This window comes from Microcebus murinus, chromosome 1, assembly GCF_040939455.1.
Source record: "Microcebus murinus isolate Inina chromosome 1, M.murinus_Inina_mat1.0, whole genome shotgun sequence".
Lineage (NCBI taxonomy): Eukaryota > Metazoa > Chordata > Mammalia > Primates > Cheirogaleidae > Microcebus > Microcebus murinus.
In genome coordinates this window covers 7,911,501-7,934,977 of record NC_134104.1, presented here as the reverse complement: position 1 = coordinate 7,934,977, position 23,477 = coordinate 7,911,501, and the positions used below count along the sequence as shown (strand labels likewise).

Here is a 23,477-nt window from a genome sequence, read left to right as displayed (position 1 = left end):
ACAAATACTCAATATTCAACAAGCTGTGGAAAACACCTTTCAAGATTTCATCGCCACTTGCTCTCCAGGCTTCTTCACTGCTGGCATAAACAAGCTACCATTAAGATGGCAAAACTGTGTCAATGGTTTAGGCACATACTTGGGTTAATTGTACTGCTTCTCGTTTGAAATATAATCTAAGCGATTCAAAATTGGTCATTTCATATTTAATGAACTAATAAAACTCTGAGTTGCATATAGAAAGTCTTGAAAGAAGCAAAACAATAGATTTATATTTCTGGATTAATAAGGAATCAATGCATATTTGGCATAATATATACTTGAAATTGTCATAAAATGTGGTTGTTTTAGGGACAGCCTTATAACTAATTTGAAATAGGTAGTTTTCAATAGAAATCTTACAAAGTTTATGAACAGGATTGAAACATCTAAGAGAATGTCAGATTTCCCATATTGGCATGTGGAATCTGCTAGATTGATAAGAGTTGTATAATCAGGCAATTGAAGTGCATAAAAAGTTAATTTAAGAAAGACTTGGGTCTAAACCAAGGGAAACTGTGCCTGTTTTCCTTGGAGACTCTTCTGATGAAGGTGAGCAGTTATGATCTCTGGGAAAGGTGTCTGTGAGTACAGCGATGTAAATGAGTGGCGGGCACGTCCACAGAGGAGGGGTAAGAAATCAGTCCTTCCATTTAAGACACCTCAGCAGCTGGAGAAAAGAAAAGGAAAATTCTCCACGGTATGATAAATCCTAAATGTTTTTGTGGACAAAGACTATGACCTCTTTCAAATGGCCTTCTTTTTTGGTTTTTTTTAGAGACAAGGCATCGCTCTGTCACCCAGGCTGGAGTGCAGTGTTGCAATCATAGCTCACTGTAGTCACGGCTACATTAGAGGCTGAGGCTGGAGGATCACTTGAGCCCAGGAATTCAAAGGTATAGTGAGCTATGATTGTGCCACTGCATTCCAGCCTGGATGACAGAGTAAAAAAGAACATCTATGAGGTGCACTTGTGTTCAAGTCCTGACTGAGGTAGGGCAGACATGCTCCTCCTCCTTGCCTACAGTGTAGTTCTTGTTTTTAAATCAGATGTTCAGGCCGGGCGCGGTGGCTCACACCTGTAATCCTTGCTCTCTGGGAGGCCAACGCGGGCAGATTGCTCGAGGTCAGGAGTTCAAAACCAGCCTGAGCAAGACCCCGTCTCTCCTATAAATAGAAAGAAATTAATTGGCCAACTAATATATATAGAAAAAATTAGCCAGGCATGGTGGTGCATGCCTGTAGTCCTATCTACTCAGGAGGCTGAGGCAGTAGGATCTCTTGAGCCCAGGAGTTTGAGGTTGCTGTGAGGTAGGCCAACGCCATGGCACTCACTCTAGCCTGGGCAACAAAGCGAGACTCTGTCTCAAAAAAAAAAAAAACCAGATGTTCAATTTATTTTCCACAATAACCCAACATACCAAACATAATAAATAAGTATATTTTAAAACCCAGACACAGCAGGGTAGAACTGAAGACAAAGAAAGAGTAAATCTCAAAAGCTATCTGAGAAAGAAGACAGATAATACCAAAGTCAGAGCAGCTGGATAGAAGACTGTGGAATAACATGTTCAAAGTGCAGAGAGAAAAGAACTGTCAGCCTAGAACTGTGTAGCTGGCCAAAATAGTTTCAAATGGAGAACAAAAAAAGATGTTTTCAGAAAAATAATGGCTTAAGAGAGTTTACTACACAGGCCCTCACTAAAGAACATACTTCAAGGACAAAGAAAAATTAAAAAAAAAAAGAAAGCAAACAGATAAGGAAAGTGTGGCATACAGATATCAAGAGTTCAGAAATTGGCTTTGCTTTGTTTTTTAGCAGTTAATTGAATTTATTCCCTTTGTTTTAAAAAAAATCTTGTAGTTTAATAAGTCTATATATGCAAGACAAAACTGAACTTTCCAGAAGATAATGCAGAGTATCTTTGTAACCTCAAAATAGAGAAAGATTAATCAAGATACCAAGCTATTTATAAAGGAAGGATTGATACATTAAAATTAAGAACTCATATTTATTTATTTTTTTAAGAGACAGGGTCTCCCTCTGTTGCCCAGGCTGGAGTGCAGTGGCCCAACCATAGCTCACTGCAGCCTCAAACTCCTGGGCTCAAGTGATCCTCCCACCTTAGCCTCTCAAGTAGCTGGGACTGTGCACCACCACCCCAGCTAATTTTTTTTTTTTTCTTTTTTTGGAGAGAGAAGGACTCACTATGTTGCCCAGGCTGGTCTCAAACTCCTGGCCTCAAGCCATCCTTCTGCCTTGGCCTCCCAAAGTGCTGGGATTACATGCATCAGCCACCAGCCCAACCAACTCCATTTATTAGGAGACACTGCAAGAAAGACAAGCTCTGGAATGAGAATAGGTATTTATAACACAAATAACTGATAAAAGATTCATATCTAGAGTATATAAAGAACTCCAAATCAACAAGAAAAACTCAGAAAACCAAAAAAGGGTGGAGAGGTAAAAGAAAAAGCACTGTAGAAACAGAGTATCCCCAGATGGCAAATAAACTTGAATAGGTGCTCAATCTTAAAAGCATATACAAATTAAAACTTTCATAAGACTATTAACCCATCAGGTTGGCAAAGATCCCCTTATCAGGCCCTAGAATTCTGGCTTCTACCCGCATTGCTCAAAGATCTAACCATTTTCCGTTTCCATCCCTCCCGTCTTTCTGCAGTATCTGGCTTTCCTGACCATGGCATTTCTACCAGTCAACAGAAACTACTAGATAGTCAAACAGAGGGGATCGAACATGGAGAATTGGCTACAACATGATGAAGGTGCTAAAACACCAGAGAAGGGCCGGGAAGCGACCCAAGGAATGACAGAAAGAGCAGGCAGCCTCACCCCTGCAGGGGTGGGCAGACAGCAGAGGTGGAGTTAGCAGCCAGGGCCACCTGGCGGGAGCTGGGACCCAAGGGTCTGTCCTGTAGAGATGGAGCCACAGGGAAACAGCTGCTGCGGGGCACACCAGCAGAAGTAAAAGAAGGAAAACTTCTCCAGCTCCTCCGCCCTCTGGCCTTTCACAGCCCCCTTGGCTAAACCTCACTGGAAGCCCAAGGGCAGAGGAGCCCAGCAGCTTCCTTATGAATCACAGGAGACAGGGAAGCAGCGGCAGGAGGTATGGTGGGTCTGAGAACACACAGGCCTGTGGCCAGCCCCTGTCCTTTCTGAAACTCTTCCCTAGGGTTCTTTGAAAACTCAGTGTTCTGTTTCTATTCCTATGTCTATGGGCTGAATCACGTCCCCCATAAAAAATTGTTATGTTGAAGTCCTAACCCCTAGTACCCCAAAATGCGACTGTATTTGGAGATAGAGCCTTTAAAGTAGTAATTAAGGTAAAATGAGGTCACTAGGTAGGCCCTATTCCAGTATGACTGGTGTCCTTATAAGAAGATGAGATCAGGGCTGCATGCAGTGGCTCGCACCTGTAACCCTAGCATTCTGGGAGGATGAGGTGGGAGGATTGCATGAGGCTCAGAGTTCAAGACCAGCCTGGGCAACACAGTGAGACCCTATCTCTACAAAGAATTTAAAAAATTAGCCAGGTGTGGTGGTGGTAGCAACAGAGCAAGACCTTGTCTCAAAAAAAAAAAAAAAAAAAGACATCAGACATAACAATCATAAATATGTACATAGATTTCAAAGTTATGCCCTTGATCACAATCCCATGGGGCCTCCTTTAATATGTACATACTTAATAACAGAGCTTCAAGATATATTCAGGCTGAGGCAGGAGGATCACTCAAGGCCAGGAGTTCGATACCAGCCTGGGTAACACAGCCTGTTTCTAGAAAAAACAAAAAAATTAGCCAGGTGTGGTGATGTGCACCTATAGTCCAGCTACTTGGACAGCTGAGACAGGAGGATCACTTGAGCCCAGGAGTTACGGGCTGCAGTGAGCTATGATTGCACCACTACATTCCAGCCTGAGCAACAGAGGAAGACAGAGACCCTGTCTCTTAAGAAAAGAAGAGGAGATTAGGACACAAACAGGCACAGAGGACTGACCATGTGAAGACACAAGGAGAAGACAGCATCTACACGTAAAGGAGAGACAGGCCCCAGACAAAACCAACCCTGCTGACACCTTCAACTTGAACTTCTATTATGGCTTCCTAAATTGTGAGGACAAATTTCTGTTGTTGAAACTGCCCGGTCTGTGGAACTTTGTTACGGCAGCCCTAGCAAACCAACACATCCTGGTTCTCAGAAACCCCTTCTCTGTCTCTGACTCTTCCTTGAACCGCTGGGCGTGGGTCATTGCCCCAGCTTCTGGCCTCCTCTGTTATCTTCCTCGGTGACCCCATTCTCCCTTGTGGCTTCAGCAGCCACCTCCGCCCGTGACGCTCAGTCCTCACGGCCAGCTCTGGCCTCACCCAGGATCCAATGGCACGGTCACCACACTTCCACTTTTCACTGCTTGGATATCAGATCAGTATCTCAAAGGCAACATGAAGGGGTTGGGCTCAGGTGGCTCACGCCTACAATCCTAACATTCTGGGAGGCTGAGGCAGGAGGAGCGCTCGAGGTCAGGAGTTCGAGACCAGCCTGAGCAAAAGCGTGACCCTGTCTCTACTAAAAATAGAAAGAAATTAGCTGGACAACTAAAAACATATAGAAAAAATTAGCTGGGCATGGGGGCGCATGCCTGTAGTCCCAGCTATTCAGGAGCCTGAGGCAGTAGGATTGCTTGAGCCCAGGCTGACGCCATGGTACTCTATTCAGGGCAACAGAGTGAGACTCTGTCTCAAAAATAAAATAAAATAAAAAGCAACATTGGCCGGGCCCGGTGGCTCACGCCTGTAATCCTAGCTCTTGGGAGGCCGAGGCGGGCGGATTGCTCAAGGTCAGGAGTTCAAAACCAGCCTGAGCAAGAGCGAGACCCCGTCTCTACTATAAATAGAAAGAAATTAATTGGCCAACTGATATATATATAAAAAATTAGCCGGGCATGGTGGCTCATGCCTGTAGTCCCAGCTACTCGGGAGGCTGAGGCAGAAGGATCGCTCGAGCCCAGGAGTTTGAGGTTGCTGTGAGCTAGGCTGACGCCACGGCACTCACTCTAGCCTAGGCAACAAAGCGAGACTCTGTCTCAAAAAAAAAAAAACATGAACAGAACCAAATGCATTTTTCTCCCGCAAATTGCCTCTTTATCCTGATTCTCTTACCTCTGTCACACTGTCCCGTTCACTGGGACCCAGGATTTATTCACCTTGGAGTCCTGACTTCTCCCTGCCCCTACGCTGATTTTGTTCCTGTGGCGGGGGTGGGACCTCCACACGGTCCCATTTTCCATTTCTGCTCTCGGGGTAACTGGCCCCATATCTCCCTGTGCCCATGCCTTTTCCTGCAGCTCTGCCTCCACGTTTGACTTTCTAAAGTGCAGCTCAGATCCCATGATTCCCCCCAACTGCTGCAGTGCCTGCCCCTCCCCCAGGAAGTCCAGGGGGTCTTGCCTGTCATTCGGGGCCTTCCACTGTACCCACCCAGCCTGTTCTCCCCATTTGTCATTGCACGTGCACTCAGCACCTACTGCACACCAGGCACTGCGCTACTCACTGGGTACATTTGATCCTCTCGATAACTGCAAGGAGGAAATTTAATGTTAGAGCATTTGAGCTCAAGGTCCCATAACTTTGGAGTCTTTCAGGCTCCAAAGTCCATCACTGGATAAACTAGGCAACTGAGAGCAAAGGATGCTCCACCAGCAAAAGAAATAGAATGGAACTCAAGATCCAAGACGCAATGGTGGCAGAAATTTCAGAGTGCCACTGCCAGCCCTGACGGCCTTTGGATCTGGATCAGATAGACGGGCTGGGATTGTCCCTCTCCTGGACACACCCAAAAACCCGCAGGTGAGATTTCATCAAAACGACCAAGGAAAACAACCTGGTCTGAGAACTCGGAAGCACGATCCAAAAGACAGAAGAAGCCCGTGGTGTGCTTTCTGTTCAGTAGCTGAATGTCAGTAATTTCTTACTGTTTTAAGGAACTTCAAGTATAGGAAAATCTGAAGTTAAAAATTAAAGGGTCTAACTGCAATTTGGATCCTGGATTGGATCCTGGAACAGAAAAAAGGATGAACATTAGTGGAAAAACTGGTGAAATCTGAAGTCTATAGCTTCGGTAATTGTGTTGCACCAACGTTAATGTATTAGTTTTGGTAAATCCATGGTTGTGTAAGATGTTAACATTAGAGAAAGCTGGGTGAAGAGAATAAAGAACGTGCTGTACTATTTTTGCAACTCTTTTGTAATATGAAGCTATTTCAAAATAAAAGTTATAAAAACAAGATGGTGACCTCCCCCTTAATTTCATCAGCACTCCTTTTGTTTTCCCCTGTTCCTAACTAGCCATGTCGTCTTAAATTATGTCATCTCTGGATCCCAGTTTTTCAACTACAAAAAAAAAAAAAAGAGACTTCCCTTCAATCTGTAAAATTCTGTGATTCTTTGTGTTTATAGAATATATTTATATATTTACAATGTGATTCAATCTACAAAAATATAATTTGCTGTGACCTCTTATTCACCTTCATATCCCTGGTATTAAGCACTGTGCCTACACATAGTAGATGCACAACAGAAGTTCTTAAAACTAAACTGGCTCATACCTCAATTTGTAAAGTGAGGTACCATGTTTCCCCAAATATAAGACAGGGTCTTATATTTATTTTTCCTCAAGAAGACACCTAGGGCTTATTTTCAGGGGATGTGTTATTTTCCCCTCAAAGCCTCAGCTTGCAGCACGCACAGGATGGCTGAAACCTGACAGGGGGAGCCGACCTTGTTGGTGGGGCTGCCCGCACCTTTCCGGTCACCTCTGGGATAGTAGCTGTCACGATGGGGCAGGTGAGAAGGGCTGCTCCTCTTCTTTACTGCTCTGTGACGAAATGCATGGGTTGTGCAGATACGCCGCATAGCCACACCCATCACTAGGTCTTATTTTTGGGATAGGGCTTATATTGCGCAAATGCTTAGAAATCCTACTAGGGCTTATTTTATGGGTAGGTCTTATTTTCAGGAAAACACGGTAGAACTGTCATCTCTTTTACCCAGTTGGCCACTAGAGAGCAAAGTGCTCACAACATTTTCTCCATGGAAAGCAAACATACCTTCATCCAGCAGAGGGGAGTGGTCCTTACATCCTTGGCACATAATAGTTCTGGGTTGGGGAAAGGGAGTCACCAGCTGTGAGCAGATTCTTGCTATCAGACAGGACCTCTGATTGGGGTGACTACTACCACAAGCTTCCAGATAAGCACAATGCAACCTCCAACCCCGAGCACTCAGCAGCCTCAAAAGTCTAAAGCACCTGATGGAAGAGAGACTGAACTGTAAATGGGCAAGCGAGCACCACTCCTAGTAAGTATATGGTTGTCTCCCTATGTCCTGTCCCCGTTTCTTTCACTTTTATAGGTTTCACTTTTAAAGGGTTTGTAGAGAGGCTGATTTAAGAGGTCAAATAAATGCATGTAGGAGGAAACTGACTGAAACCTTTACAACCACAGTGTAAAACGCATCAGCCAGGGCACCCTTCCCAGCAGCCAGGACTGGGCCAGTGTGAGCTGCCATCGTCAGTGAAGCAACAGAGGCCGTGGCCTGGATTGAGACATCCTGGGTTCAAATGTTGCCTCTGACCCCCAAACCCCAACATGCACATGTGCACATTCAGTGGCCTTGTGAATGGGCAGGCACTTCTTTCCAGAGCTCTAATGTGGGAATAGTAACAGAAGCCACCTAGTGTTGGTTATGAGGCTTAAGAGACAGAACAGGGCCAAGCACGGTGGCTCACACCTGTAATCCCAGTGTTTTGGGAGGCTGAGGTGAGAGGATCACTTGAGCCCAAGGCTTTGAGGTCAGCTGGGCAACATAGCAAGTCCCTGCCACTACAAACAAACAACAGCAACAAAAAATAAGCCAGGTGTGATGGTCCCAGCTACTAAGGAGGCTAAGACAGGAGGATCACTTGAGGCCAGAGTTCCAAGCTGCAGTGAGCTATGATCATGCCACTGCAACTCTAGCCTGGGTAACAGAGTGAGACCCTGTCTTTAAACAAAAAAAGAGAGAAGAGGCACACAGGGTAAGAGGAGTGGCTACAGTGACTAAGGAATAACCCATCTGGACAGAGCCAACAGGAAGGGAACAGAACAGTAAGGTGCTTTCATTTCATAACCATTAGAGCTCTTAGAAGCGGATATTATCACACAATGCAAGCAGGAGGACAACTCCTTCCTGGTAAATCCAGCTACCTTTTGCAGACATGGAAAAGCCCATCTGCCTAAAAATTTTCCTCAACTGGCCAATCACAGTGCCAGAAGTCCCCACCACTTGAACAGGTCCTTCTGGTGAAGTCATTTTATCTCCCAACTGAGAGATTTAAACTGAAGTCAGTTTCAAGTCCTGGGCTGCTGCTTTTATGATCACATTCATTTGGAAAACTAAGAGTAGGACCTGAGAGAGTGTGGGAAGGAAGCCAGAGCATTCTGATACAAATTGCAGCCTGCAGCCTGCAGGTGGGGGGCTGATGGAGCATACCTGAATGAACCCTGGGAAGGGGACAAGAAAGCCCAAGGGGTGCAAAGCTGGGAAAAAGTGGCAAGAGTGGGAAAGTGGCAGAACTGAAGGGTCAAAAGCCTAAAAGAGACCCCGAGGCAGGGTGCCTTGAACTAGTCACAAGCAGACTTAGGCCAGGAAAGCTGGCTCACACCTATAATCCTAATGCTTTGGGAGGCTGAGGCAGGAGGATCCCTTGAGGGCAGGGGCTCAAGACCACCCTGGGCAACACAGCAAGCCCCTGTCTCTACAACAACTCAACCTGAAATTGCAGAAGCTGGTAATGCCAGCACCAATGCAGCCTTTCCTGTGGCTGAAAGCTCATGCAATGGGGCTGATGAGTCACATAATAACTCAATTTTCTCTTCTCTCTCTGCCAGCCTGATCATTGTCTGCCAGGAACTGAGACTTCTGTGCCTAGTGAAAACCAATCACTGTTCATAAAGAAAAAAATCATAGCTATTATAAACCTTTGATATTGGAAATTTCTTGGGGCTGGGAAATTTGGTAACTTACATCCGTTTACTTTCCTTAGCCACAGGAACAAACTCCCTTATTTTCACTGATTTATATTTCTACCCAGGCATCCAGTATGGAGTCTGCGGTAGAGAGTCCTGTGAAGTGGCAATGTCCCTCAGCTGGTGTCCCTTGCTCTGCAGGTCAACTTGTGATTTTTAAAATGAGTTTATGCAAACCCCACTTTTAACCCTTTTACCCATTGCAGGTAGCTTATGATAAAACAGCAGTAGGGAGAAGCAAAGTCACTAACCACAGGGCCAGTATGTCACCGCGGTTATAAAATGGTAAAACGCTAAAGAGAAAGAGCCATGACGGTGATGCGGCTGACCTGGAGCTCTTGCCTCTTTCTAGAGATTTCAGCCCCAGGAGGACGACGGCGTCCGGCCCCCAGCCAAGCACCCCCAACAAGAAAAAGGCAAAGCCAGAAGGCCAGGCCGTGAGCAAGCGATTCCAGTCTATAAATAACCCACAGGGGGACAAACAGCAGCCTCGGAGGCAGGAAACCCGAGCAGCGGAATGCGCCCGCGGGCCGGCAGGTGTCCGGTGCGAGCCTGGGTCCCCAGCGGTCTGCGCGCGCACCTGCAGCCCCGGCTGTCCCCGCACCTGGCCCTGGCGGACCCACCGCGCCGCTGCCCCCGCCCCCGCCCGTCCCGGGAGGAGGCAGAGCGGCTGCTCGCGTCCCGCACGCGCTCCCGTCCCGCACCCGCTCCCGTCCCGCACCCGCTCCCGTCCCCCACGCGCTCCCGTCCCGCACCCGCACCCGCTCCCGTCCCGCACCCGGGCACCCGGGCAGGCGGCCACCGCGGCGCAAGGGGGTGGGCGTCGTCGCCAGGACAGCCAGGGTGGCAGCTGGGGCGTGTGAACTGCGCGAGCCGTGGGACAGAGCCAGACACCCCTCGGCGCGGCCCCAAGCCCTGCGCACGCTCCAGCCCCGCTCGGGGGCGCCGCACTGGTGACCTCTGGCACGCTGGCTCCTCCCGGGAGCGCCCTGCAGCCGCCCTCCTCCGCGAGCCCGGGGCACGGCCTCGCCTGGCCCGCCCACCGTCGCCGGAAGGCCCTTTTAGGGCTCTCCTCACAGGTCAAAGCGTCACCTCCCCAGGGAGGCACGGCCAGGCCCCTAGGCCAGGTGGCCCCCTCCCACCTGCAGCCGCGCTCACCCGCCTGGCAATTCACTGCTTGTGCCACGCGTGGCAGCCTTCCCCCCCCAGACTGGAAACCTGTGGGGGCAGGCACTGGCTCTGTCTTCACCGCACGCAATAAAGGAAGGGGCCGAAGGTTTTGCTTGACGGTGGTGCCTCGTGTAGCTTAAATTGTTTACTCTGGACGACTTTCCCGTGTTACTCCTCCCTCATTACAACGGGGGACTGAGATCCGGATCTGTTAACTCCTCCTGTGCTAGGGACGCCACCACACGAACGCTGCTGCCCTAAGGGTGGAGTCCTGGTTCTGCCATCCCAACCCTGAATCCTCCGCTTGCAGCACAGCAATTTCAGGCAAAGACTTTCGGCCTCCCCTTCTCAGTCTGGGGGAACAGGGAATTCTTTACTCTGTACTAGAACACTCTCCTCAAAAAGAGGAGAAAATGAATGGGAAAAAGGAATCAAGCCTGACCTTCAGGGAAGTGTTTATGGATGGTCTACAGAAAAACCCTATGTCCAAGAAAATCTCAAATGAGACATCCTATCACTGCTAGGGTTTCTAGGTAATATGAGCGCTGAAATTCAGGGATGATCAGAATCAAAGTCCTCAATAACATGATTTTTGATGGCTACAAAATATTCCATATCTGAGTGTTCCAGTATTTTTTTACTCATTCTTCAATCGGTGGACCACTTTTCCCCCAAGTGTTTGCTTTCATAATAAGAGAACAATCCAGGCGGGCGCGGTGGCTCACGCCTGTAATCCCAGCACTCTGGGAGGCCGAGGCGAGCTGGGCCGATAGCTCCAGCTCAGGAGTTCGAAACCAGCCTGAGCAAGAGCGAGACCCGGTCTCTACTATAAATAGAAAGAAATTAATTGGCCAACTAATATATATAGAAAAAATTAGCCAGGCATAGTGGTGCATCCCTGTAGTCCCAGCTACTGGGGAGGCTGAGGCAGGAGGATTGCTTGAGCCCAGGAGTTTGAGGTTGCTGTGAGCTAGGCTGACACCATGGCACTCACTCTAGCCTGGGCAACAAAGCTCTGTCTCAAAAAAAATAAATAAATAAATAAGATAACAATCCTATACAAAACTTTGTAGCCACTTTTCTGGTAATTGTTTAGCAACATAGCCCTATGTTCCTATAAATTATATTACTGGGTCGAAGGGTGAGAAGCTTTTAAGACTATTTAAACATAAGGCCAATTTCTTACTCAAATGTTGTATAATTTTATCTTCTAATAAAAAACTAAGTGCTTATTTTAGCACACCCTTGGCAACATTAAGTGCCATATATACAATTTTTTTAAATCTTTGCTATTTTGATTAATGAAAAACAGAATCTCTCCTTAAAAGTTTTTCTTTCTTTTTGAAATGCTAGAAAACCTGATTTTTTTTCCTGGTTGTTTTACCAGTCATTTCTATTTCTTCTATGAATTAACATGGATTTTGGTATTAATATTTTTCTTACCAATTTATATATGTGCTTTCTATATTAGAGATACTAACCCTTAGGCTGTCATATAGCATATTTTTCCCAGTTTATCATTTGCCTTTTAATTTTGTTTGCAATGATTTGATGCACCATTTTAAAATTTTAATCAAGTGAAACTTGACTTTTTCTTTCATGACTTCTTCCATGGACTTTATTTAGAAAGTCTTCCCCAATTTCCAAAACCATAAATATACCCTAATATTTATAATTTTTAAATGGTTACACTTCAGATTAGATGATGATCTTGAAGGCCTTTTCCACCTCTAAAATTTTTGTTTTTCTGATTTTATCAACATTGTTATTTGCAAATGCAACAGACACAATCAGTAGATACCTTAGAGAAATAGGGTTACCAGTCGTCTTTTTTTAAACTCCATATATTATTCCATACACTCAGTAACATTTTTGTAACCTATTGGTAAGGTACAAAGTCTAATAATAAAATGAACACTGTGTACCTACTCCTAACTTAAGAACTAGAATATTGCCAATACCTCTCTACTTGTTTATCCCATCCCCTGGGCTCCCCACTCTGAATTTTACATTTCTTCCCTTGCTTCAAAAAATAAATCTTAAATACAAATTAATGTATCCCTAAATAGTACATCATTCTGTTTTTTGCTTTATAAAAATAATATTATTCAATAAGTAGGTTTCTGAACCTTGCATTCTTTCCACTCAATGTTTCTAAGATTTACACATATATTGTACATAGCTGCCCTGTATCCATTTGCACTGCTAGGTAATATTCTATGACTAACAAGACCCTACTTTGTTTAGCTGTTCTCCTGCTGGTCACTGGGTTATTTCCAGTTTGTTTGCTCTGACAATGCTGCTCTGACTATCCACTTTCTTGTCTCCTGGAACCACTGGGCTAGCATTTCTCCTATGGACGTAGGAGAGGAACTGCTGAGTCAGGCATAGGCAGAGTACACTAATTAATGTTCACAAGTAAAAGATGATGCAAAACTGTTTTCCAAAGTGGTCATACCAATGTACATTGCCACAACCAGTGATTTTTTTGTATTCAACTCAGTATTTTTTAGGTCAAACACTTTTTCTTTTAGATTTTAGATATTCACTGATTTTCACATTTGTCTTGGAAAATCACGAGGTCCTCTAACACAAAGCTTCATATTGTAGTTCTTAGGTAAGAAAATCTTCTAGAGGCAATGAGGTAGCTAATTACAAATGCCCTACTGCCCAAAGTCTAAATGTACGCCATGGTGTCTTGGATTAGATCTATGGGTCCCAGGACAATGTTACTAACCTAAAAAGTCTGATGTAAGCTTGGCGTGGGGAGTCTTCCCAGTGATATGAGAATCCTTTGCACCATAGCTTGAGTAGCTGCTTTCAGAATCTACAGCTATTTGCAGCTGTCTGCTCTCACCTCCCATGTTATATACAACCTTCTATTTATATCTGCCACTCTTCCTAAAGACCATAAAAACGGGCCGGGCGCGGTGGCTCAAGCCTGTAATCCTAGCACTCTGGGAGGCCGAGGCAGGCGGATTGCTCGAGGTCAGGAGTTCGAAACCAGCCTGAGCAAGAGCAAGACCCCGTCTCTACTATAAATAGAAAGAAATTAATTGGCCAACTAATATATATATATAAAATTAGCCGGGCGTGGTGGTGCATGCCTGTAGTCCCAGCTACTCGGGAGGCTGAGGCAGCAGGATTGCTTGAGCCCAGGAGATTGAGGTTGCTGTGAGCTAGGCTGACTCCACGGCACTCACTCTAGCCTGTGCAACAAAGCGAGACTCTGTCTCAAAAAAAAAAAAAAAAAAAAAAAAAAAAAGACCATAAAAACGTGTACATCTTTAATTTGGTATTCCTAACTCTGGGCATTTACCCTAAAAATAGCAACAAAGTGAAAAATTATAGTAAAGACTTAAATAGCAACATTGTTTATGCATGATTTTTTAATTGGAAAATTTTAAATGTTCAATAAAGAACACATTAAGCAAATTATGGTACAATAGTGCCCCCTTATCCACAGGAGGTACATTCCAAGACACCCCCCCGCCCTCCCCCCACCCCCCCACCCCTGTGGATGCCTGAAACCACAGACAGTACTGAATCTTACACAGAACTGTTTTTTCTGTCCATACATACCTATGATAAAGTTTAATTTATATATTAGGCACAGTATCACATTAACAACTAATAATAAAATAGAACAACTAAGTAAAATAAGGGTTACCTGAACCCAAGCACTGTGATACCAGGACAAATCAGATATCTGAGATGGCTACTGAGTGACTAAAGAGAAGACAGTGTATACAGCATGGATCCGCTGGGCAAAGGGATGATTGACAACCCAGGTGGGACAGAACTGGATGACCAGTGATTTCATCACGCTACTCAGAACAGCACACAACTTAAAATTTATGAATTGTTCTAGAATTTTCCATTTAATATTTTCAAACTGCAGTTGACCACAGGTAACTAAAACCGTGGAAAGCGAAACTGCAGAGAAGGGGGGAACTACTATATATCTACTCAGTGGTACAAGGTATAACACAGACTTTTTCTTTACGGAATCATTTGAGATTAAGTTATAGAAATTATGACCCTTCACCTCTAAGCATATTAGGTATATTTCCTAAGAACAAGAATATTCCACATTGCAATGATGAAATTCAGAAAATGTGTCATTGCAACGATCAAATGCAGATATTAGTACTGATCCAATGCTAATACTTTCTATTCCATCCATATTCACATTTTGCCAATTATCCCAGTAATATCCTTTCTAGCAATATTATTTTTCCCAATTTAAGGACACACATATCATTTAGTTGTCATGTCTCTTAATTCTCCTTTAATCTGAAACAGTACCTTAGTCTTTCATGAAATTGACATCTTTTAAAAGTCAGCCCTGTGACACTGTGGCTCGTCTCTCGATTTGAGTTTGATGTTTCTTCATGATCCAATTCAGGTTATGCATCTTTGGCACATGATGTCAGTTCAGTCCTTTTTGGTGATGCTGACTTTGATCCATGACTAAGGTGGTATCTACTTCTCCACTATAAAGGTTTCTTTCTCACTTTTGTAATTAATAAATAATTTGTGGAGTGATTCTTTGAGACTATAGTATCTTATTCCCCAATGCTATGGTTTGAATGTGTCCCCCAAAGTTCATGTGTTGGAAACTTAATCCCCAATGCAACAGAGTTGAGAGACAGGACCTTTAAGATGTGACTACTAGGTCATGAGGCCACTGCCCTTGTGAATGGATGAATGCCATTATTTCAGAGAGGCTCCTGATACAAGGATGAGTTCAGTCTGCTTCCCTTCTCTCTCTTGCCCTTCCACTTTTTACCATGGGATGACACATTAAGAAGGCCCTCACCAGATGTGGCCCCTCAATCTTGGACCTCCCAGCTTCTAGAACCAGGAGCCAAATAAATTTCTGTTCATTATAAATTACGCAGTCTCAGTATTCTGTTACAGGAGCCTGCAACAGACTAAGACACCCAATAAGCTTTCACCCAGTAGTGTTAGCCTCCATTATCTATCCCTGCCTGAATCAGTTATTACTGCAATAGTAGAAATACGGCAACTTTCCTAACTCTACTGTTCCTTCCGCATTCATTAGTTTGCATTCTACTGTAAAGAAGAGTCCCTTTTACCTTTATTGATTTATTTATTAGTAAGTTTATTTGCTTTTTAGTATCACTCTCGACTCATGGATTCTCTTTTATTCAATGTGATAATTCATTATTGTCATTATTCATTTCCATGTTCAACTTGTCCGGAGTTTGGCCACTGGAGCCCTGTGTCCTTTTGACCTATCTCTACCATTCTTTGGGCACCTCCTTGCTTTCTGGCACAAGCTGTTCCTAGCTCATCTTTCACTTTCCCTGCCCTTCCCTGAATGAGCCATTTCTCCAAGGAGCTCGGACTCCTTTTAACAGACAATGGTATTGAGAAACCAAGATACAGCCCGAGGAATGCTCATTGCTATTGGGGTGGCCCTGCTCCCAGGCTCTCTCAGCAGACAAATCTAGGAAATAAATTCTTAAAACAAATCAAAACAAAAAGCCTCCCATTCCAATCCACAGAGCTCTCCCTTGCCTTCCCTCACTTCATATGTGTATCCCTTTCTCTCTCAGTGAGGGTCCTGGCTTCCAATATCATTATATGTACTTATTTGCTTAATCCTATAATACACAGAAAGTATTTTCAGAATTGCTACACCAGATCACTACCAACTACATTCAAAATTTCTCTGTAGTTTTGTTTGCTTGTTTACATATAGAAGCTATATAGTCAAAGACCTACGTACAGGGTTACTTGGGTTTACCTTTCTGTGGTTAATTTACTACACAGTTTAGTGTATTTGTTCACTTCTGCTTATATGCAATTTTATGTTTCTTTTCCCCCATCTTTGTTGATCTAATTTTACTTTTTAAACACTAAAATATTCACGTTTCTAAAAGTCACAACTACCCAGAAAAGGCATGTGTAGAGGTATCATTTCCTCCTGGACTTACCCCTTTCCCATCTACCCACTGCAAGCAACCAACTTATTAGTTTCTAATTTTTTCTTCCTCGGTTTCCTTTTCTTTTCTTATTTTTGCAAAAATAAGGAAAAAATGAATATTTTACTATTTCCCCATTTTTTACACAAAAATAGCACACTATAGTTAGTGCCCTTTTGTATTTAACTTTTGTTCATTTATCAGTACTGCATATCCTAGAAATCACTCTGTATCAGATCATAGAGATTTTCCTCAATCTTTTTTATAACCGCACCACCTAGTACAGCATTGTGTGTATGTACCAGAGTTTTTTCGACCAATTGCCTATGTATTGGCATTGAGGTTGTCTCCAAAATTTTGCCTTTGCAAACAATGCTGCAATGAGTGGCCTTGTGCATGTATGTACACACACATATATACTTTTATATTGGCGTAAGTGTTTCCTCAGGGTAAAGTCCTAGCTGTAGAATTGCTAGGTCAAGGGTAAATGTATATGTTGCTTTGTAGATATTGCCAAATTCCCCTCTAAAGGAGTTGTACCATCTTGCAGATTCCCCCAGGCAGCATATGAGAGCACCTATGTCCCCACAGCACAGCCTACTGCCTTTCACTTTTTACAAATTAGATAGAAGTGATAACTCAGAGCACTGTGTGGATTTCTCTTATTAAGCAAGAAACTGAACATCTTTTTGTTTGTTTAAGGGCCGGTTTTATGTCATTTTTGTGAAGACTGTTGGTTCATGTTGAGGATTGAACTCTGGTCTTTTTCTTCTCTTGCCCAAATTCCTTTCTAAGAGGCCTGTTGAGTCACATGCCCTATAAACCAAAAATCTCGTTAGGTGGTTTTTTTGTTGTTGCTTGATTAAGAGACAAGGTCTCCCTCTATTACCCAGGCTAGAGTGCAGTGGCTATATCATAGCTCACTGCAGCCTCGGAATTTGGCAGAATTTCTTTTTTCCGTCCCCAATGCCTTCTGCCTAGTTTAAAATTGGATTTTTGGTCATTGGTTCCCTCAATCTTTAAGAGTCATACACATATTTGAGATATTAAGCAGTCATCTGCGACATATGTTGCAAACATTCTTTCCCAGTTTGCCAATTGTCTTTTACTTATAGTATGAGATTTGTGCGTGCACGTGTGTGTGCCTGTGTACGCGCGCGCGTGCGACAGTATGCGACAGTTTTTGTTTTTAATGTGATCATATGTGTCAATTTTTTTTTCTAGAGTCTAGGCTTTTGGTCACTAGAAAGCCTTTCCCCACCCAGGTTCTAGAGAAATTCACCCGTCTTCCCGCCACGGGTGGGTGCGTGCCGTTCTGTCCCCGCGACACTAGCGTCAGGGACTAGGCGGGGGCGGGAGCGACGGCGCCGGGTTGAGGAGCAGGGGCAGCCATGGCCGCGCGTGCGCACTGACGAGCGGACCGAGCCAACCGGGGACCCGCGGGGAGGAGCGCGAGAGGCGTGGGAAGGCGGCGCTGCCCCGGAGCCGGGGAGCCCCTTCATGCGGCCCTACCGGAAGGCCCGCCTCCTCTCGGGGGCTACAGCCGGCCTTCCGGCCATCCCTGCTGCAACCCGGCGGCCCAGACCGAGGATACGACCTTTCCGCCTGCAGCGACCCGGACGCTACTGCCAGACCCTCACCGCCTAACCCCAGTCTCCAGAGCGAGCGCGCGACCCCCGCCCAGGCCCGCCGCGCCCCGACTTACTTCTGAAGCCCAACTCGGCCGTCTCCTCAGCGGGGTGGTCGCGCGCGAGTCCCCGGCGCACTGCGCCCCCTGGCGGCGGCCCGGCCGCGCAGCCCGCGCACTGCGCAGGAGCACCTGCCGGCCCGGCCTCCTGCTGCGCCAGCGGCCGCAGCGCCCTGGGGGCTGCAGCGGGTTTCGCCCAGAGCCGGTTCCGGCCTCTCTTCCAGCAGCCTTCTCTCGCCCACGCCGCCCGCGCAGACGTACCTCTTCTACTGTCCTTGCTGTCCTGCCTCCAGGCTCGCCCCTCGGCTGTGCACCCCGGCCTCACGGATCAGTATCTCACTGAGCTCAGCAGAGTAGGGGCGCTGCGCTCTCTCTCCCCGGTCCTGCTCCCCGCAGGCTTCTTCCTCCTGACCCCACGCGCCGCGATGTCTTTTCTAGCAGCAACATCCAATTCCCCAGTTCTCCAACACCAACGGGGTGTCCAGCGGTTCGATTCTGACACCGACCCCACTGGTGACGGGCTCAGCCACAGTGGGGCGCCCAGGCCACCCACATTTCTGCCGCGCCCACTAGAAGCTGAAAGATTCAGTAATTCCCTGAGTAACTCACAGAACTCAGGAAAGCACTCGACTTACTATTTCCAGATAAAGGACACCACTCAAGAACAGCCAAGGGGAGAGGTGCGTAGGGCAAGCATGGAGTTCCCACGCCCTGTGCGGGCCAGCCTGGAAGCAATCTGGCCCCTGCTGCTTACGGACTTTTCTCAGGGTTTCATTACAAAGGCACGATTGATTAAATCATTGGCCACTGGTGATTAAAATCAATCGCTAGCCCTTGTCCCCTCCCTAAAGTGGGGGAAGGGCTGAAAGTCACAACCCTATGGTTGGCTCCTCTGGTCACCAGCCCCATCCGGATTCCATCCCTGAGCCCACCAGTAATCACCTCATTAGCATAAACTCAGATTAGATTAAAAGGGACTCGTAAATAACAAAGACACATATTTCAGGAATTTCTAAGGGATTGGGAGCTCTGTGCTGAGAACCGGAGACAAAAAACAAATATATTTTTTATTATACCATAGTCCCTAAACCCATAACCCAGTCTAATAGTGAGAAAACATCAGACAAATCCCAGCAGAGGGGCATTCTACAAAATAGCTAACCTTAAGATTGTCAAGGTTGTGAAAATTGTCAGAATCAAAATGGAGTCACTTGTGGTTAAAAATACAAAACAAAACTGACAAAGCCCAGGGAAGGCAACAAAGAGAAGCATTCTTATATATGTAGGTCTCCTCATGGCCCTGTTCACCGCTGAACTTTAAAGTGTTCCCCCAGTTCTTGGGCTCCGGACTTGGAAGAATCACAACCCTTGGCCCACTTGTCAGAGGGAGATGACAGACACTCAACCAGTGTGCGTGAAGAATTTATTGTAAGGAAAGTTCAAGAGTGCAAAGGGAAAGTACATTTCCTAAGGGGAAATGGGACTGTCCCAGTGAGTGGAGAAGACTCTGTCTACTTCTGTGTTTTCCCTTTTACATTTATGTTTAGGTAAAGGTTAGTTATAACTATTCATAACTATACATCGCTGCTTTGGGCACTGAATTCTTTCCAGGTATGGACATGACGTAAAGGTTATGTTTCAGTCATTCTTTCTACTATACATATGGCAGGGAAGTGCCTAACCTGTTTTTTTCCATTCTCTGCCTGGTAGTCAGTGTTCCATAACCTAGTTATCCTATTCTTTAAGACTGAAATAACCATTTCCTCTTTTATTTTTCTGCAGCTATTTCTCCTTGTTCTTCTATAACTGCTTTCTCCTTTCTCTTTTTCCAATTTCCATTACCTCACTTGTTTTTCTGTCCCTAACAGCCTGATAACAAAAATATCACAAAAGACTGCAAAAAACACAACCTTACACACACAAAAATACTTTTACAAGGACATCTACCTAACAACTGCCTGTACAGCCTTGGAATGATATCACCCTTGTTATTGACTCTTGTGGCCAAGGAGAATTATCTCAAAACAATTATGTAATCCTCCTCATTTTTTCTTTAAAAGCCTTTGTTTTTCTTTACCTCTCTGAATACACACATAGTTTGCTGTGGCACACATATTCCCATTGCAATGTCCTATTCTAAAATAAATATTTTCATTTAGAAAGCCTCTTGCTGTTATTTAGATGGACAAGGTCATCAAACAAGAAATGTGAGGAAGTGGAGCGTAAGGAGACCTGCTGGTTACATGTAAGTGATGTCCTAGATGGGATCCCAGACCAGAAAAGGGACATTGGGAGAAAATGCAAGAAATCTGAATAAAGTATGTGTCAATAATATAAATATAATGTATCAATATTCATTGATTAATTGTGATAAGTGCACCATACTAATCTAAGAAACAAATAACAGGAAAATGGTTTATGGGAACTCTACACTATTTTGCAAGTTTTCTATAAATGTAAGACTATTCTAAAAATAAAGTTTATTTTTTAAAGAAAACTAAAACTTTTTAAAAGCCCTTCACTTTTGAGGATCCGCCTTCTTTAAAAGGCAGAGAGAGAGAATTTGTAAATAACTGCTTTGTTATATTTATGGTCAGTGTTCTGGCACATGAGAAGAGAATACTAGAATGGGAATCCTCTGTGAGGTGTCAAGACTGTTACACATATATCAGATACAAAGGGAGGGTGAGAAAGATCTGCACACCACAAAACCAAAAAGGAAGTGATGATGAGCTGGTCCCTCAGTCCAAGAGCCAAAGCGAGGAAATACATGGCAGAGAGTAAAGGAAGAAGGACTGGGGTGAGATTTCTTTGGAGAGAGCCCTTATCTCACCATGAGGATTCCAACCCCCAGGAGAAGCCCAGCAAGCAGCTCAGTCAATCCACTTGGAGAGCTTGATAGTGAGTCCATGTGTCTGGGGGACTTCATGAATGAGTCTGACCTTGCCTAGGAAATGGAGAGAAGAGATGGGCTGAGCAACTGGCCTGGTGGCAAGGCTGGGAGCATGCTGCTGCCCTCCACCCGTCCCCACCTGCTTTCCTTGTAGGGATCCTTGAACCAGATAGCCGCCATAGGGGAGTTGGGAAAGAGCTGGTGTTGGATCATTTAGGGTCGTTTCAAAAAGGACTGACTATGGCTGAGCTTGGTAGCTCAGGCCTGTAGTTCCAGCACTTTGGGAGGCTGAGGCAGAAGGACCCCTTGAGCCCAGGAGTTTGAGGTTAGAGTGAGCTATGATCACGCCACTGCATTCCAGCCTGGATGACAGAGCAAGACCTTGTCTCTAAAAAATATTTTTTGAAGATTTTTAAAAAGAGCTGCCTAAGGGACAGAGGAAGGAATGCTGGATTTCTAGGGGCTGAAGAAGTTACAAGTCACTTCCCAAAATTAAGCGGCATTCACCAGAATTAGGAGACCCAAGGTAGAAATCTCCAGAGAAACTCCAAAAATACTGATAGGAAGAAAAAGACAAGCAATGGCAGGCCCTGAGAGCACACAGCTTCCCAGCCTGGTCAGTCCTGTCCCATCCGCCCACCAGCCCCACTCCCCTTCCCCTGGTGGGGAGTTCCGAAGGGCACCAAGGCCAGCAGAGGGAGCGGAACCGTCAGCCACACCCCCTCTGCAGGCAGGCAGCCCCAGCCCTGACCACAGCTGGCCTTGGATTGGAGGTTAAAGGACTAAAAAACATCTAGGACTGGACATATACTAGGTCCTGAATTGAGAATGAGTTTCTTTTAAAGTTGTCCCTAAGATTGTCCCCTACCTATTAACAACATGAGCAGAAAAGTATTGGGCCTATGTTATGAGTTGCATTGTTTCCCCCTAAAAAATATTAATATATGTTAAAGTCTTAACCCCCAGTACCTGAGAATATGACCTAATTTGGAAATAGGGTTTTTGTAGATGTAGTTAGTTAAAATGAGATAATACAACGTGACTGGTGTGCTTATAAGAAGAGGGACATGTGAAGGCAGAGACACACAGAGAACGCCACGTGGTGACAAAGGCAGAGAGTGGAGTGATTCAGCAAACGCCAAAGCTAGGAAGAATCTGTTTCCGACAGATTCCGACAGACAGACAAACTGAGCAGCACACGGAGAATCAGAGAATCAAAGTTTATTCGCCGGTGCGCTCAGAGGGGTCTTGCCACCAAATTCTGAGCCGTATCTACCTGATTTTCCCACTTTTATTAAGTTGGGATGGTCCAAGGGGTGGGATATCAGGTGACTAATGCCCGCCAGGTAATAGGTTAGTTGATTTGTCAGGTAGTAGGTTAGTGTTATGCTGATGCACCAAGTAGTAGGGTAGTTGATGCACCAGGTAATATATTAGTTGATAGGCCAGGTAACAGGTTAGTATTATGCTGATGCGGGTCTTCCCCTGATTTGCCAAGTAATAGATGGGGGTTTTCCTTATCAAATCAAGGAAGGATTCCCCAAGGGCTTCAGAGAGCCACCTTGATTTCTCACCTCCAGAACCATGAGACAAAATTCTGTTGTTTTAAGCCACCCAGTTTGTGGTACTTTGTTACAGAAACTCTGGGAAACTAATACAGGCTTATTAGGGTTTTCATCTGGGGCAAGTGAAGATACTTTCTACTGGATAAAAGAGATGGCAGAAAAAGTGTTCATCGTGTCCCGTGAGTTATGCATACCATATACCAGTTATTCCAACTGTCTTATGGAATTAATCTCTCCAAGGAGCCAAGAGAGGGTGACAGGCCCCTGGCCAAAAGGCCCAGGCCTGTAGGTGGTACCAAAGCAAAGGGGATCTAGCACGATGGAGAAAAACTTAGGCACCCCTTCTAGGAACTTGCCCTGCAGACTATGGTCACCTATGCACAAAATGTGTGTATGTACAAGGTTAATCATTGAGGCATTGTTCATACTAACAGAAGGTTGGATTCCACTTATGCATCCAACAGGTAGGAACAGGTAAATAAATGTTGGTACTCCATGCTCAGGAACACTGTGTAGTTTTTACAAAGGTTAAGAGAGTAAGAAAAAAAAATAAGGAAGCTCTTTGTATACTGATATAGAAATAGAAATATCTGGAATATAGTAAGCTCCCCTTTGTGTAAAAGGCGGGAGGCTGATAAGAAAATATAATTGTACTTGCTTATATTTGCACAAAAGACCATAAAGCATGTGCCAGAAACTCTTTAGAGTGGGGAGACATTGGGGAACAGAGAGGATGGGAGCAGGGGAGGGAAGGGGACTTTTCACTATATCACTTTTTGTGCTGTTTTATTTTTGAGCCATGTGAACACATGATCTACTAATAAAATGAAATTGAAAGTGAATAAGGAGACCATTCAGATAGCAGATTTTCTGTAGTGAGGGATAAACTGGATATATTGAATAGCAAGTGACTACAGAAATCCAGGAATGCTAAACGAAGAGGTTAAGAGTTGATGGGGGAAACATCAGATGTTTGGAACCAGGATGCAGCATCAGGCAAAATCATCTGAAGGCAGTGTGTAGTCTAGATCAGAGGGAGGAGACACCCGAATGCGGAAGACTGTGGCCCTAACTGGCTGTGAAGTG

General features: G+C 45.0%; 1 protein-coding gene across 2 annotated transcripts in view; it reads right to left on the bottom strand.

The window, feature by feature from the left end:
- Positions 1–18,012, bottom strand: part of HLCS (holocarboxylase synthetase) — a 213,311-nt gene extending 195,299 nt beyond the window's left edge. Inside the window, exon 1 of one of the 2 annotated variants that reach the window (XM_012782909.2) lies at positions 17,952–18,012. The gene's annotated coding sequence lies outside the window, so the exon portion shown is untranslated. Of the gene's footprint in view, positions 1–10,280; positions 10,919–17,951 lie in introns of those variants that run through there. The other variant, XM_076000281.1, reaches the window with a different exon arrangement.
- Between the last annotated feature and the right edge of the window lie 5,465 nt (positions 18,013–23,477).